General features: G+C 38.6%; 1 long non-coding RNA gene across 2 annotated transcripts in view; it reads left to right on the top strand.

Annotated features, from left to right (window-relative positions):
- Nucleotides 1-12231, top strand: part of LOC114160009 (uncharacterized) — a 59008-nt gene extending 46777 nt beyond the window's left edge. For both annotated transcript variants that reach the window (XR_003598696.1, XR_003598697.1), the window contains 2 exons: nucleotides 8541-8605; nucleotides 10940-12231. This is a non-coding gene — a long non-coding RNA (uncharacterized LOC114160009). The remainder of the gene's footprint in view (nucleotides 1-8540; nucleotides 8606-10939) is intronic.
- The last annotated feature ends 4041 nt before the right edge of the window (nucleotides 12232-16272 follow it).

The following is a 16272-nucleotide window of genomic DNA, read 5'->3' as shown; positions in this document are numbered from 1 at the left end:
GGAGCCCTGGGGCTTGAAACCACACAGGCCGAGAATGTTAGTCATTTGTTTATTATTGCTGATATTCGCCTGGTCCTAATCCTTGCAGGATTAGCTGGATTACATGTTTTCCTCATTCTACCTTTTTCCACTGTTGGAAAGTTTTCATCTTACATGGGAATATTTGCAATCCATGTTAACGCATGAAGGACATGTGCACAGAAGCATGCATTTAGGTTTGTGCTGTGATCCATGCGTTATGTCGATGTGTTTTGTTGGATGTTTGTTGTCAAGGTACTTTGACAGATACGCCCAATCCTATTTAAAGTTGTGACCGAGTTCAAGAAAACTCAGCTACATTGAGTTATGCTTTTTATTTCATGTTAGATCATCCTGGATTGTGGTTTTCTCTAGGCTAAAGGAGTGTTTAGATCTAACAAATCAGTGCTGAAGAAGTGTGTTCTTTTCTGGTTTCGGTCGGAAATACTCCTAGAGCCCTGTAGGAACCAATTAATCAAAGAGACCAAATGTCAGTGTGGCGTCACTGGATTCGGAAACTAATGATGTCATGGAGGAGGGATAAGTGATTTGAGTGGTACCAGTGTGTAGAGAAGCTACCGGCTTTGAGTCACCTGGATTGAAGACGAAACTGCATTCACTTAGTCTCATGAACTTGTTCAGCGTGACCTTTTCAGAGCTGATTCCAATCACTTCGTAAATCTCTTTCCAGTCTCAAAACACAACCTAGCACACACTCATTAACATGTCGTCCTCTTTCAGCCGCAGTGTGTTTGTGGGTGAGAAAGTCCAGCAAATCTGCTCAGACGCCCTGCACGCAATCCCTACTACCCAGTTCCTCCCACAAACATACAGAGAAGGGGATACACCAGTGCTGCAGAACTGACAGACGAAAAACATGTAATTATCTTAGTTTATGGGAGGCCAAAAGGTTAAGAATGGAAGTTCCTAATTTTCTGGGATGCTCAGGTTTAACTTGTTTGAGTAGAAATTCAGAGTAACTCAATTTACGTGATCTAGAGTGCATTTGTTACAAAATTAAGCTAGAATTCAAATTTGACCTAAATAGTCCACATAAGCATGTTCTTCACCAAACCCCAAGCATATTAGAATATTTAAAAATGTAAAGAGCGTAAAAATGGTTTCAGTTTAATTTTCCCTTTTTATAGGCTTATGAAAGTAAGCAAACCCTTAAATACTTCACATCCCTCAAACCACTCAGCAGTGGATACTATTGCTGGGTGGAACTGACAAAATGAATGTTCAGCCCTCCCTACATCCTTCCTCGCTCTGCACACAAAGTCGTTATACTTGCTGCTCATGTAAAAGCTCTGTAGCCAATGCAGTCACAGCAGAACTTCATGTGGTGTTTGTTAATTGGCTTTTTTTTTTTTTTTGGTAAGCGCAGATATGCTCCACTATGCATATCTTGCTCAATGTCCCTTGCACTGCTTGCCTTTATAAAGTGTCTGTTGTTAATTGGCTACACGGTCACAGTCTCCTGCTTTAACTATCCCCTGTGGTACCTGAATGTGGCCCATTTGACCTAGAGGCACTGAGGTGAAAGTCAAGCATTAAACAGCATCAACTTTTGGCAATTTGCCATTGTTTTTCTTTTCTAGCCACCGTCATTGTTTCACATCTTTATGGTTTTTAATATGAGCTTTGAAGGTGATCTATCTTTTACTGGGACAGTTTTGGGGTTGTGTAAGCAATATCCAGTTCATTTCAACACCTTTCCATAACCTTAACAGTTTGTTTTTGTGTGAGGGTCTGTCACCTTCTGTCAGGCACTTTTACCAACTTCCCTACTTGTCTGCCTCCTCAAAACCAATAAATATATTTTCCTTTTGGCCTTACCTATAAAGTAGATTTGACCATGCCTTCTCCTTACACAATACCAGGCCTCCAACTGAGCTGCATCAGCACTGCTCAAAGACCAGGGAGGACTGTGATCCCACCATGGGGTGTATAGCTGTGGCTCCAGCTGTGCTACACTTTAATCCCCATCTCTTTTAACCACAATGGAAAACATGTGCGTTCTCTGTGTAGGGTACCGGCCCACCATAGATGAGGCCGTTTACCTATGCTCTAAAACTAACATCTCACAGCTATGGTGACCGCTCCTGGTCACAGGTTCTGTTATTATTTGGAAAACTAATAGACAAATATTTTGTGATATTTTTATTTCAAATAAGATCATTTGACTTTCCATTATCACTTTTGGTTCCAAATTTGCTTTTAAAATAAATTATAAAAAGAATCAATAATAATGTCCAAGATATTTTTTTCTAGCTTTTTGGCCATGTGTGGCCATTCATTATTTCTACTTGCAGATTCAAATTTGTTGTAAAGTTTTGTTTTTAAATTAAGAATACATTTTAAATTGATTTTAAATCTGTCATATTAGCATTACATTGGTTAACCTATCAAGCAATATTGCAGTGAAGTATAGGTTCTTTTTATATTAACTTTGAAGCTTCCAGTATTCCAGTATTTCTATTGGGGTTTCTGCGGAGCTTCTTGTCTCAAGAAGCTCCGCAGCTTCAGAATCCAACATTTTTATTACTAGCTAAAGGTTTTTCTTGTTGCTGTTTACTCCTTTGACCTGCTCTCTTGTGGTCCACCATCTCACCCTGCCATGTTGGTTGTAATTGTTGACAATTGTATGTACTGAGGTTCAGTGTGACGTGACAAATTCTCAATTCCCTGCTGTTGTACTTTGTGACCAAGTCACATCCTGGCCTCCACAGGTGGGAAAGGTGAGCCAACAGTTGAATGATCTCTTCCGAGTGTAACAGTAACCACAGTTCGCTTCCCATGTTGTCCGGGCCCTGTTTTGCCCTTTCCTGTCACCTTATCTGAACATCCAGTGCAATCTAAGCTCCTCTATTCTCCACTCTGCCCATCTCCACTGGTGCTCTTCTCAGATGTCGCTGTGAAGACAGGATAAGCCCACTAGAGCTGAACTTGAGTTTAACTTACTGACAGAGTCCTGACGCCCCATTGAGGGCACAGTCATCTCGACTTCCAGCCACCCACAACTTCCTACCCCTTAACCTCTACGGCAAAGGAGGCACAGACAATGAACTTTACATCAGTTCTTTGAAGAAATAATTTATTTTTAATAAAATCAGAAACAAAAAAAAGAGATTTGATTGTCACTTGGGTTCGAGGAAATCCCTTTGTGTTGTATTTAGTGTATTTTCTACTTGCATGAGTAGGGACGTAATGTATATTATTTATGGCAGAGTGTACTTCCTCTTGCTGTCTGGGTTTGATTAAGAGAACTGGTCCCCCAACAGGCAGTCAACCAACTTATTTCACCCTTTCTCTGAGCCAAAAACTTTACAGTACACTCACAGAGCGTCAAAAACTTTCATCACCTGATAGTCAAAGTAGACACGAGCAGCCCTGAAATATTTGCACACTCACTCTGCTACTCTGAAAGGATTCAGCTATCCATGCATTTATTTATCTGCTAACTGAGTCTCTCGCTGGACTGTTTAATGTTGTTTAACTTGAAATCACTGACTGAGGCCAATTTGACACTAATTGAAGCAGAATAAATGACTGCGCTTTTGTGTTTTCAATACGTGGTAACCTGAAGAGAACTTGAATCATTCACGAATCATCTATCATTTGCATTCAGACCAAACGCTCTATAAACATGTTTCCACATGTGCTCATTCCACAGCGGCCCTGCCAAACAGCAGTCGGAACACTGCTGAAAGGAAGCTTATGAGAGCCCACTACGATTTTCAGGGAACTCCATAGAAAGAACTCCATTATTCTTAGGATGCAGTCCCTGAATCTGTCTTATTTGTTGAATCATTTGAGTTGTAAATTTTTGAGTTAATATTTCCTCTCTTAGTGGGACCCCGGCGGATTTTGTACTCTCACAATTTCAGGAGGGTTGGTAGGACAAAATCTGATTAGGGTGAGTGTTGTGTACGCCTGTGCATGTGCCTGTGTAATGGACATGAGCCCCTTAGCTTTGAATGTGGGTGTGTACATGCAGGCCTCGGCTCAGCTCGGAGATGTAATCTGATTTGCAGAAGGGAATGGGTCGTTTCACATGACTGGTTTAAAAGACCGCTGGCGCAAGGTTGTGCCAGTGTCCCTGATTGGTATGTGTGCTTTTTATTTGCATGCTTTGCATACACACACACACACACATATTATACATTTATATTTTGACAGTGACTTCCATTACGTCATTCATTTCTATAGCCTAAACCCTGACCCTTAACCTACACCTAACCATCACCATTACATGCCTAACCCTTAACTTTACCTAAATCCAATTCACAACTAAACCTAACCCCAAACTCCAAAACAGCCCTTCTTCTTATGGGGCCTGAACATTGGGCCCAATGAGGAGCAGTGGATCCTCATAACGTAGTATTTACTGGAAAAATAGGCCTTACTACATGAGAAATGCTAAAACATGCACACACACAGCATTTATTTGTTTTCACAACGCACTCTGTGGAAATATGAGTGTTTGTTGGTACAGGCTGCCACACAGTAGAAGTGGAAAGGTGTTGAAGTTTGCGGTACAGCTCAACAAAACCAGGCTGCCACATTTATTCCATTGGCCTTAGGTTTAATTGTGATTTGTTTGGGGAAGGTTATGTGAACTAAGGCCACCACTAATTAACAGCCAATTACACATCTGGAAATAAGTATAAAGCTCTACTTTGCTGTCCGAGGCAGGTTTTTGTTTGCAGTTTCCTGTTTACATTTATCTCATAATCATAGATTAATTTGAACTAATGGACCATCAGAAGTGATGTCAAATAATAGAAATAATCTTCTGTAGTGAGTTGCAACAGTTTTAATACCCTTAAACTTTTGACATATTTTGACAGGCTAGAACTACAAACCTCAATGTATTTTAGTGGGATTTCATGTGTGTATACACCAACACAAGGTAGCACATAATTTTGAACACGGTTTTTAAAATATTTTACAAGTAAAGATTTGAAAAGCATAGCTTGGTAATGTTTTTGTCAATACTTCATATAGCCACCTTTTGCAACAATTAAAGCAGTGTTTTTTGGCACAGGGGTCAAGCACAACCCACATATGGAGGCCTTAGTTCTCAACACAGACATCACAAGTTTGAGTACCGGGCTGATGACCTTTGCCGCATGTGTTGCGCCCTCTCTCAATACCCACTTTCCTGTCAATTCACTATCAAATATCAAATATCAAGAGCTAATAAAACCATAAAAAATGAAAGGCAGCAGTTATTTGGGGAGTGTCTCGATCTTCCACAGAGACTGAGGATAAAATCTTTGTCCAGTTTCAAAATAGACACAGCTCAATCAGTTTGGGTTGGAGAGCATCTTTAAAAAATCTGTGTTCAAGTCCCAACATGAAGTCCAAATTAGACTTAGGTCTTGATTCTGTATGTTCTGCTTGGATCATTCAACTATATAAGAATCTATTGCTGTAAACTGTTTTTGTTATGGTGTTGGCTGTATGTTGTTTTCCTGCTAAAAGGTTAAGTCTTTTGCAGCAGAGAAGAGGTTTACCTCCAGTATTTCTCTGTATTTAACTCTCATACAAACCAGCCTGTCCCTGCTGGAGAAAGCCATCCCCATAACACAATGCTGTCACCACTGTGTATTACCTCGGGAGTGGTTTGTTCAGGCTAAGTTGAATTATTAGTTTTTTGCCACACATGCCATGATCTCATCTAACCAGAGCAACTTCTTGCTATAACCACTACATTACAAGCAGTTGAGGTTTAAACAGTGACATACAATGCAGATGTCCACAGACATTTCACCAGAGCTGTGGATCTCTGTAGCTCCTCCAGAGTCATTATGGCCAAGTTGGTTTCTTCTCTGATTATTATTTTTTTTTTTTTGCACAGTGTGTCAGTTTAGGCAAATATCCAACACACACTGTTGTGGTTTTCAATTAAGCTGTATGCTTTCCATATTTTTAGATGACAGTAGTACAGTAGTTCACTGTGTAACTTTCATCAGTGATGGGCTGTAGGATGTAACAATTGAATGCATAATGTTTGTTTGTTCTTTGGCCTGTTAATAAATGTATTCTTTTCAGTCTTGAGATCATTACTTCTAGTCATGACAAACACTAGGAGGCTTAAGAAACACTAAGTGATCTTTGATGCCACACAATTCTCAATGTTTCCACACACTGGACATTTTATTAATGCAAAACACATCTTGCATGTGAGGAGTGACCTCAGAGTTTTCACGGTTGTCTGGTCTGGACACTTTTGAAAGTGCGTGCTTGGTATTTGTGCGTTTTCTTTTCTGTCCATGGCGGGCTCATAAGCAGGAAGCTCTGATCCCATCAGGCGTGTCAGCGGGGGCAGTTTTTCATAAGGTAGTAATCTCACCACACAAAGGGGTGTCCAATATTGGAGAAGGCCCCCACTTCTGAGCTAATCAAGACCTGACTAACTCTTCTACTTGCTCACCAACCTCTCTAAACATTACCTCATTGGAAGCTCAGCTAAACCTCATGCACCTCCAGTCAGCTGGTGTACATGATAACTCACTTAGCACAGTGTGGTAGCTTAGAAAAAAAAAAAGCTGAAACACTAGAAAGGGTATAAAAGAAGCAAAAGCAGGACACAGCTACCTGTGGCGCCTGGTGCCAGAGAAAGGTATTTTTAAAAGGAAAGAACCATTTTACCATGTCCTCCAGAAACTCTGTGAAGCAATTTCTCAGTATTCAGTTTCTCTCCCCACCGTCTTATTATTGCTGTTTTCCCCCTCAACTCTTGGAGCCTTCAACCTGAAAGGAGATTTTTGAGTTTGGGCTTTGTGTCACTTGGAAATAGTGCATTTGTTGCCAAGGTAACCTGTCTGGGACAGAGAAACTTAGACGCAGCAAGCACCTTTGACTTTGGTTTGGATGGATTTGGGCCTGGGCTGTGATTACTTTAGCTAGTGCAGCTTCAGGCTGAAACTTCTTTGCATCTAAATAACAATAGGTTGACTAAGCCAGTACTGACCTGAACCTGGCAACCTTATATAGTAATACAACTTAAATTGATAATGTGTAATTAAAAAAGCAGAGTGTTGTAGGCCCCCCCAGAAAATTTTTAATTTTTACAGAGTTGGCTGAGCTAACTTTCCAATAAAGGTTTTACTTTTAGTGGCATTTGTTGGAAAACTGCAAAAAGGCCTGAACTATTTGTAACTATAAGGCTACCTCTGGTTGAGAAAGAATCTAAAGAGTAAGAACTATCCTATTGGTATCCCCCACCATGTCTAATTTGAGGCAATCATGATCTTAAATGACTCCATGAATTAAGGAAATAATTATGCTTGCCGTCCTTCAGACAAATGAATCTGTTTAGCAATTGTCACCATTTGCAATGTTGTATGATTTAAAGCTGTTACTAGTAAATATCCGATACCAAGACAAGAAAAAAAGCCTTTACAAGCTAGGTAAAGTAGAAATAGTGGGCTTCTTTTTTCAACAACAATTCTCATCAACACTATCCATGTACTGTCAGTGTGTCACTTCTAATGAAATAGGTTCAAGCTTGTATTTGACAACATGCCTGTCTGTTTGAGGCTCTTATTTTGTGGCAAAAAAAAAATAATAATAATTCACGGGTGCTTAATTTTCTTCTGAAAATTTTGTGAAGTTAGAGGAGCAGAATGCCTGAATGCGTTTTCTGGTATGGCTGTGATCAGTCCTGAGACAAATAGCATGTCTATTGACAGTTCACAATGACAGTCATTTGTAGTAATTTCAATGTGCTGAGACTCCAAGTTGCCATCATATTTTTCTAGGGTTAAGGTTAGGGGAAGAAACAGATTTATAAATCATTGAGATACACTTTAAACACAGGCAATAGATGATACTTGGTAGTGTGAAATTGCAGGATGTTCTTTTTCAGCAATATTTGTTTATGAATCTATAGTTTTAATTAAATCACCTGAACCACTGTATGAGCCTATTTGAGGTTATAAACATTTCATCAATAATTGTATCACATGTTTGTTCTTCCTGGCCAATTTGAAGCCACTGAGGTTAGAAATCACACTTTTGACTTTACCAGCACATTTCACCCCACATATTTGAATTTTGCATCTGAAATGGTTTTACTTAAAGGCCAAATAATATATTGTGAATACATAATTGTCATTATGTTTCCCTTGAAGTTACACAAACCAAAAAATACACCTACAGCACCTTCCCCTACTGTCACATCTCAACGGCAGGTTTACTGTCTGTGTTACTAAGCCATTAAATAAGTATATCCAATAAGTTTAGTATATACAAAGTAGGTAGATATATTAAAGTTTAGACATCTCTAGAAGTGTCTACTACCCAGACTAGGATGATTTTTTGTTGTTGTTTTGTTTTTTTTGTCTTATCTTCATTTTTTTGTTCTTTAAAATGATCCCCAGTTTCTACATAGTTGGAACTTTATGAAATCAAGTTTGGGTAGAGCTGACCTAGGCTGAATTTGATTCCTTACTTATCAAGGGAAGCCTTTCTGAATCATCTTCATTCCCCCCATCCTTTGTCTTTTTCAGGTCATCCCAGGTGAGCTGCGAAAAGAGGCTGAGTAATGGAAACTCTATCTCAACAGTTTTAAAAGGTAAAGATGTCTCTGATTTCTCCTTTTTCATCACTGAGTTTGTTCACACACATTGCAGGCATATTACTAAGTCGGACAGTTGCCACACACAACTCCAGTGTGTTGGTTACTGATAAAACAGACGTTTTGAGACACATGTGATCACTGCGTACCATCCAGGGAATGACACAGGATTTGTACCCTTCATTTTCTCTTTTTGTTTTATTGTGTAATCTAAGTCATGACAGCAAAGTAAAGAATGCAGTGGCACTGAGATATCACTTCAAACACAGGAGCCTCAGATTCATTCAGTGGAACTGAGAAGATATGCTTTGATGGCCCACCGCAGAGTCGGTGGCCTTCAAAGGAACTCGGTAATGGGATTGTGCAGGGCAGCCAGCAGGCTGAATGACAGGTACTGTATAAGTGTACCTCTCACGGTGGTCGTGGGTGTTTTTAGTGGAGTTCAGATGAGCAATCATTTTCTATAGTTGTTTTAAGGCTCATAATATCTTCCTCTGCTGTCTAGTTGGTTCTGTCAGTAAGTGAAGGGGAACTGTGTATAGGTGGCACAGCGCCAACAGACGGGTACAGTAGATGGGCTTTTGAGGTAGGGCGATAGGGGCTGCCAGCCCTAGTTGCAGCCTCCGGCACAAAAAGATATACATGGGCAGGCAAAGACTCAAAGGCAGGTTGGGACCTGGATCCTATGCGCTGATGCTGCTCTCGCTGGCTGCACTCCAAGGTGAGGCACAGGAAAGAAACGTGGGAAGGGAAAAACCAGAATGCAAGCCAAAGAGAGAGAAAGATCCAGAAAATAAGCTACAAGAGCACAAAATCTGACCAAGGCAGCAAATAATGGTCATAGATTTTTAACAAAAATCATACAGACTGGATGCCATGTGATCTTTCAGTTGCAGCGGAATGAAAATGAGAAAATTTTAAGTCACATCCTGTACATTGGCGAACGTGATTCCTTGCAGGTAAACCAGCTTGTCGGTGCAGACAAGCAGAAAGAAGATGAGAAATAGTGATTGATGACTACTTATCCTCTGACACATTGTTCCTTCCCTTCTTTCGGCAAAGACCGGGCGGGCTGGGCCGGTCACACCACTTTGCTGCCATAACAACCGCAGGGTTGAGTGGCTGCTGTGCGGAGGTGGGCAGCATTATGTCATTTTTTCTGGGGAGATTACAAGAACAAGTGCAGGTACAGCAAAGTCTGGGTTGTCAAGATGCCACCTACCTGCATTACCTAATTTGAGATTGCTCACCGACCTCATCTTTATCTTTAACTGTTTTGTTGTACTCTGTTAAAAGCGTTGTAAAAAAAACTTTTTTTATTATTTCGAACCTCTGGAATGACATGAGAATCTTTTAAATCAGAACTTCAAGCATGCACTTGTTGAGGCTAATCTCCAACTTTTTTATGCCAATTTCAAAGCTCCTGCATTAATAAAAAGAACTTATAAAGGGATAGTTCTGATGCTTCTGAAGTGGAATTGTCTGCAGATGTTATACAGGTTTAATTCTTCATCTTGGATTAGTAGAGCAGAAACCAGGTTTCTGCCACTCACACAAATATCAGAGAGGTATAAAGACAGGCACTGTTTTATAAATACAGAAATGTCTTACTAAAATGAATGTTCAGATGAAGTTCAACGCATGCCCTTGATTTGTTTTGGACTCCTTTTGTATGAATTACTGCATCAAAGCAGTTTTACCTACAGGCGTTCATCCTGTTACTTTGCTAAGGGTTTTATTTAAGTCCAGGATAATTTAATAGCATCCTTTACCTCATCTGTAATATGTGATAGCTACATTTTGAAGCAGAAATTACAACAAAATTTAATAGATTAGTAGTATGTGTGTGAACTACTGTAACGTTTTTCAAATTTTATTTTTTTCTAAAATGCCTTAAATACACCCCAACCACATTTACTCTGATTAGTATTTGCCAAAGTAAGGTTGCTCTGATATCTGCCAGAGGTAAGACACTAACTATGCCAGATCTCTCCATAGAACCCCACTTCAAATAGCCTGAACTATCACAGATTTGGGTTTGGTTTCAAACATTTGTTTTAAATAACTCTTTCATCTATTAGGCAGTTAAATTCAACATATATAATTTTTAAATACATTCATTTTTTTCAGTACCTACATTATACATTAAAACATCAGGTTCCATTTTCAAGACATTTATTTCATAGAAACATTACTAGCAAACAACTGAAAAAAATACTGAAAAGCTTATACACTTTGAATTTTCTGTAAATTGGCTTGAGAAAAATGTGGATGTTCAAACTGTTTGTTTGTGGCCGTAGTCAATTATAACTTTCTATATCATGTTTCTAGGATCACACCTAATCGTGAGCTGGTCGGTCGACCTGCATCCTCCTGCAGCAGCTGTGCGCTCCTGGCCTGGCAAATGACTGAGTGAGCCACTTCCCTGACGATCTAGCTGTCAGGTTCGAGCCAGGACTGGAACTCGGAAAAAAGCTGTGACAAAAACTCTGAGGCAAAGTGGAGAGGATTCAGCAGCTCAGACATTGTGGAACACATCTGTCAACATCTGGATACATGCTCAGTAGAAAAATCGATGTAATAAATGTGCTAATGCCACAGTTACATCAACCATTTACACATTGTTTGACTTTCTCATTTTTTCCTGAATTGAACTTGGATAAATATTGTTTCTCCATGTGCATCTGCTCTTGATTTTCAGTGCTTCTTCATGCTGTGACATTTATTCATGAAAAGGGATCACCAACCGCTGGAAAATTTAAAGGATAGTAATTCGATGGACTTTTCATTTTGTGTATCTTTTGCACATGTACAGTAAAGAACATAAAATCAGTTTTGTACAGTGCCATGCAAAAGTATTTATACCCATTGAACTTTTACAACCCCAAACCTCAATACATTGTAATAGGATTTTAGATTCGATAAAAACAATAGTTTATAATTGAAATGTGAAAGAGCAGGATGGCATGGTTTTTAAGTATTACTGAGAATATTCTGAGACCTCTGTCCTGCACATGTACTTACAGTTTGCTGCAATTACATATTTTTGGGAATGTCTCTACCTATTTTGCTATTATACAGACTGACAATTAAAATAAATAAATTACCTACCTGCCACCACTGCCATATTTTACCATGGAAATGATTTAGTGTTACTTTCTTACCTTCTGGAGGGAATTTGTCTTAGTTAGTATAAGGGAGCCTAAAGACAAGCCACTAATGCATGCCCATTATTCTAAATTTCACAATTATGCACTACTTTGCGCTCACAAAAAATGCATTGAAGTTTGCGGTTGTAATGTGAAAATTTTAAGTGCTGTCAATGCGTTTTGTGATGAACAAAATCAAGCTATGTGAGATCAAGGTGCTGTGCTGAGCTTGTTTATTCAGTGGAACTGTAGCTTCTGTCTTCCAGTTTCCTTCACAAAGACACCATTGTTGCAGGTTTTTGATGAATGCCAACCGAAAACACTCCCAAACTGCATTTCTTTGTGACACATTGGCAGTCTTTTAATGTAGGCCGATCATCCTGGCGCACTGTTCGTTATGATGATGATTTATATCTCCATCCCTTTTGTTGTGTCTGCAAAAACTTGTTAGCAGAAATAAAAAAGTGTATTTAAGTCTGTTTGTTCTGTTACTGCACCTGGGGATTTATATGACTAATGCAGCTAATGCTAATTAGCTGCAGACTAATGCAGCGAGATGTTTGTCTTAATGATTGCTATGCGTCTTTTTTATTGCTGTTATAATGTTTGCTTCATTACAGGTTTTGTCGGAGGTGTCTCAATCATAAAACTCATAATTATTTTTTTAGAGAGATTCGGGATCACCCTCATTTTCTACTTCCTTGCCATTGTTAGGTTCAGTTATTTTAAAGGAACGGGGAAGTTTTGGTTTAAAAGGATATAGGCAATTATAAGTTTTGCACTCACAAAGCTAAGTAATAGAAACTATTTAGTTCTGGGCAGTGGTTTTAATGCAATCTTGGATAGGAATGTAATGCAACTTTTCTGCATTTGCTGATTATTTTAAGTGTTCTGTGTCTATTTGGAATGAGTATACTAAATACATCGGCAACACTTTTAAAAACAAAATTTAAACATTTGAATTACATTTAAAAACTAAGATTGAAATTGTTGTGATTGTTTTATATAATTTACACAATTTCAAATATACATACATATTTAATTGTACACATACAGAGCCACTAATATTTGGATACATGTCAATTTGCAAATTGGTAACAAAACACATGTTTTTTGTAAGCATTATTAACCTTCTGGTATAATTCTGACTGGATACTTGATCACTCTTCTGAACAAAATAATACAGTTTGCATAAATTGTCAGTATGCTGCCAGAATTATTCCAGAACCTTGTTGATGGCTCCAAAAACAATTTTTCTGCACATGTAGAAACCCATGCCAGCCTAAAGCATAAACATAATTATTGCTTTCAATTAGACTGAATAAGTCCAGCAAAATCACTTCCTATTCTAATGTCATTCACTGTCGATGTCTGCTGAGAACGGGGAGCTTCGTCCTTATGGGGGAAGGAGCGTGGGTGGAGGTTCTAAGAGGGTGCAGTCATCGTTTGAGGGGTTGCATATTGTCGTCACTTTCAGTTCAATGAAAAACTAACTGTATGCTTTATGCTTTTATTCTCCAGCTTGTTGTAGTTTTGACAAGTTTTGTCAAACATCATATGGATTAATTAAGAACTACATCTGAAGGAGACAACAATACAAAATGAAATAAGAAAAGAAGACCGAGGGCCCTCTCGCTGATGTTTTGTAACTTGAGCTTCATGACATCTTTATGGCTCTGGTTATAGTCAACAACATTAGCATGTCCACAATGCATTTCTCTGCTTGTCTGCCTCCCCCGCTTCTTTTTTCTTCTGTTTTTTTTTTCACACACATACACATAAACACAACTCTTCAGGGGAAAAAAAATGACCTCTATGCAGCTCTCAATTCACTGCACTTCTATAGCTTTGAATGGAGCGGCTCAACAAAAGGTGACATAATTTTCTCAGGGTTTGATTGGCCCCCTCCATGCCACAAGATGACATCATGTAGGCCCCGCAGAAACACATTAACATGACCACCAGCACCCTTACCCCTCTGTTCTTGGATGCTGGGTAGTAAAGACAAGAGTGCAAGGCCTGAGCAGTGGGGCAGGACTTGGCAGTACATCGCATTGCAGCGTGGCTGTCCATAATGAGCCAAGGCAGCGCCGCTCTTGTGTTTGTGGTAAACAGTCTTGGGAAATGATACAGAGAGATGAGAGGAAGGGGGATGTGCAACGCATTCTTGGACATAAGGTTTGAGTTCTCTTGAGTCCTTTACGTTGAGATAACATTACACAGACAGAAAACATGACAAAACCATCAACAAAAACTCTGTTGCCAATTAGCTTTAGCTTGAGTGAGTTGTAGAATGTCAAGAGAATAACTGTGGGTGTATATTTTTTTTATTACTTTTATATTTTGACAATAGCATTTTGTACTGATCAGCAGTCTATTTGCTGGTTCTGGTTTATTTCCGAGACTAAGAACTCTGCCATCTCAGAACCCAGCAGCTCTCTGTGTAGGAGATGTGAGGAGAACTGGTCAGTCAATCAGAGAGAGACTTCAGGAAACATAAAAGCTGTGTTGACCAATACATTCAAAGCATGGGTTTTAAATTGTTTATGCATTCTTTTGATCAAAAATATTGTAGCAAAGTATTCTTGGAGATACAGGCCTGTTCAATGTCTGGAGATGTTTTCACATCCAAGGTTTCAAACATGTAATTGTTCTGATCTTCGAAGTTACCAAAAAAAGTGACGTTTATATCTAAAAAACTGAAAAGTCATTTATTGCATGAATCCATATATATTTATAAATAGACTTTTGGTCCATAAAGGTTCCTTTGTAGGTATAAAAAAATGCTGCTTTGGTGTGTGTGTGTGTGTGCTTTACACTGAGAGGTGGGGTGAGGGGAAAAAAAAGATGGTTTATTAAGCTTCAAAATGGCCACAAAATGCCACCCTATATACTGGTTAACCCCGCCTTCCCAATTTACCCAGGCCAATCGAACTCCAGCTCTTATTAATGCTCCTTTAATAAAAGAGCTTGGTTTGAGGTGATCCTCCTCCTTAGCAGGGTCCTAAGAGGGCTGCTACAGAGGACACACCCACAAGGTAACAAACATTTCACACAGACAATTACACACTCTAGAATTCTAAACGTTAAAGAAAAACATATTGCTTCTTAACAGTGTGAAAGGTCTGATCTGTTTTATGAGTTTAGTCAAAAAGTAAAATGAAAAAACATTTTAGTTGAGTTTCAACGTTCTAAGCAGAGGTTGCTTTTTTCCATTCAAACTCTGCATAGAAGTTAAGGAACAAAATATGCCTGTGAAATGTCAACTCTCTTCTGGTTTGATTTAATTTGTCATAATTTCCCCTAGACATAGTGCACTAGTAATAAAAAATAAAGAGAGTTTATTCTTGTAAGCACTCCTTTATTCTTCTTATTTTGTCCTAAAGTGCAAATATGTGAATGAGACTTTTGTTCTTAAATTTCCAAAGAAAAATTTATAATGGTGTCCTTTTTTTTCCAGGCAAAAAAAAAAAAGACAGCAAAGTGGATTTAGTTTATTTTATTCATTTTACAGGTATTGTATACAAGACCATTAACTTAAAAAAAAAAAAAACAATAAACAAGAATCTTTGTTGTACCAGACTTTAACTCTTTGAGCTAATTTCCATATGCAAACCTCTGAAGACACAACAACATTGCACATAAAATCAAAACTATGCACATTTTTACCATTTAAACATGTGTGCTTTGTGACACTACAACACTTATACTCACCAGTCAATAGAAAAAAAAATCTTTTCAGTTTGAAAAGGCCAGCAAAGAATGACCTCTTTATGTGACTTAAATTGATAGTAAATACTCAAATAGGCAGGTTAACTGTATTTTTAATTTGTTTGAGCAATCAACACGTTAATTGAGAATTTTTTTTCTTCCCTGAACTGCTTTCTCTTCTCTGTCTTACTCATGATACCTCATTTGTACTTTTTAGTCTCCCTATATCTGTTTATATCAAATTACTTTGTTCTGTCATTTTACAATGTGGGAGTTTTTGCAGTTTACCCTATTTAATCAATTTATAACATAAGGCAGGAAGTCATAATCTTTCTAAAGTTTCAGAACAGCGAAAGTTCCCACTTAGTTTACTTAGGCAACACTTGGGATTCCAACTAAGAAGGCCAATTTTTTATCTTGGTGTTCATTCAATACCCTTACAGAACATATTAACATCACACACATACAAATGGCCACTTCCTCTTGGAATTGTCATTAGTGAGGATAATTTGAACTGAGGTTGACATGCTGCCCAGAGCCAAACCGTCTTGGTTCCCAACACTCCTGCAACATAGACGCCTTTAAACACACTCCAAGCCATTTCCTCAAATTGGTGCGGTATTCAAAGGGAAAGAAAAATGACGAAATTACCGCTTGGTTTTGGAACAGGTCCATGCTTCATGTTGATTGTTACTTTTTGCGAGATATTGCTTGTTTTGATGTGCATTCAACCTGTTTAAATACTTTCTTCTGTTTCTTCCTCCAGACAATTATATTTCCCATAAAAGGTTCTTCTTGAAGCAG

Source organism: Xiphophorus couchianus, chromosome 16 (assembly GCF_001444195.1).
Source record: "Xiphophorus couchianus chromosome 16, X_couchianus-1.0, whole genome shotgun sequence".
NCBI classification, from domain to species: domain Eukaryota; kingdom Metazoa; phylum Chordata; class Actinopteri; order Cyprinodontiformes; family Poeciliidae; genus Xiphophorus; species Xiphophorus couchianus.
This window is presented reverse-complemented; position numbering and strand designations above follow the sequence as displayed.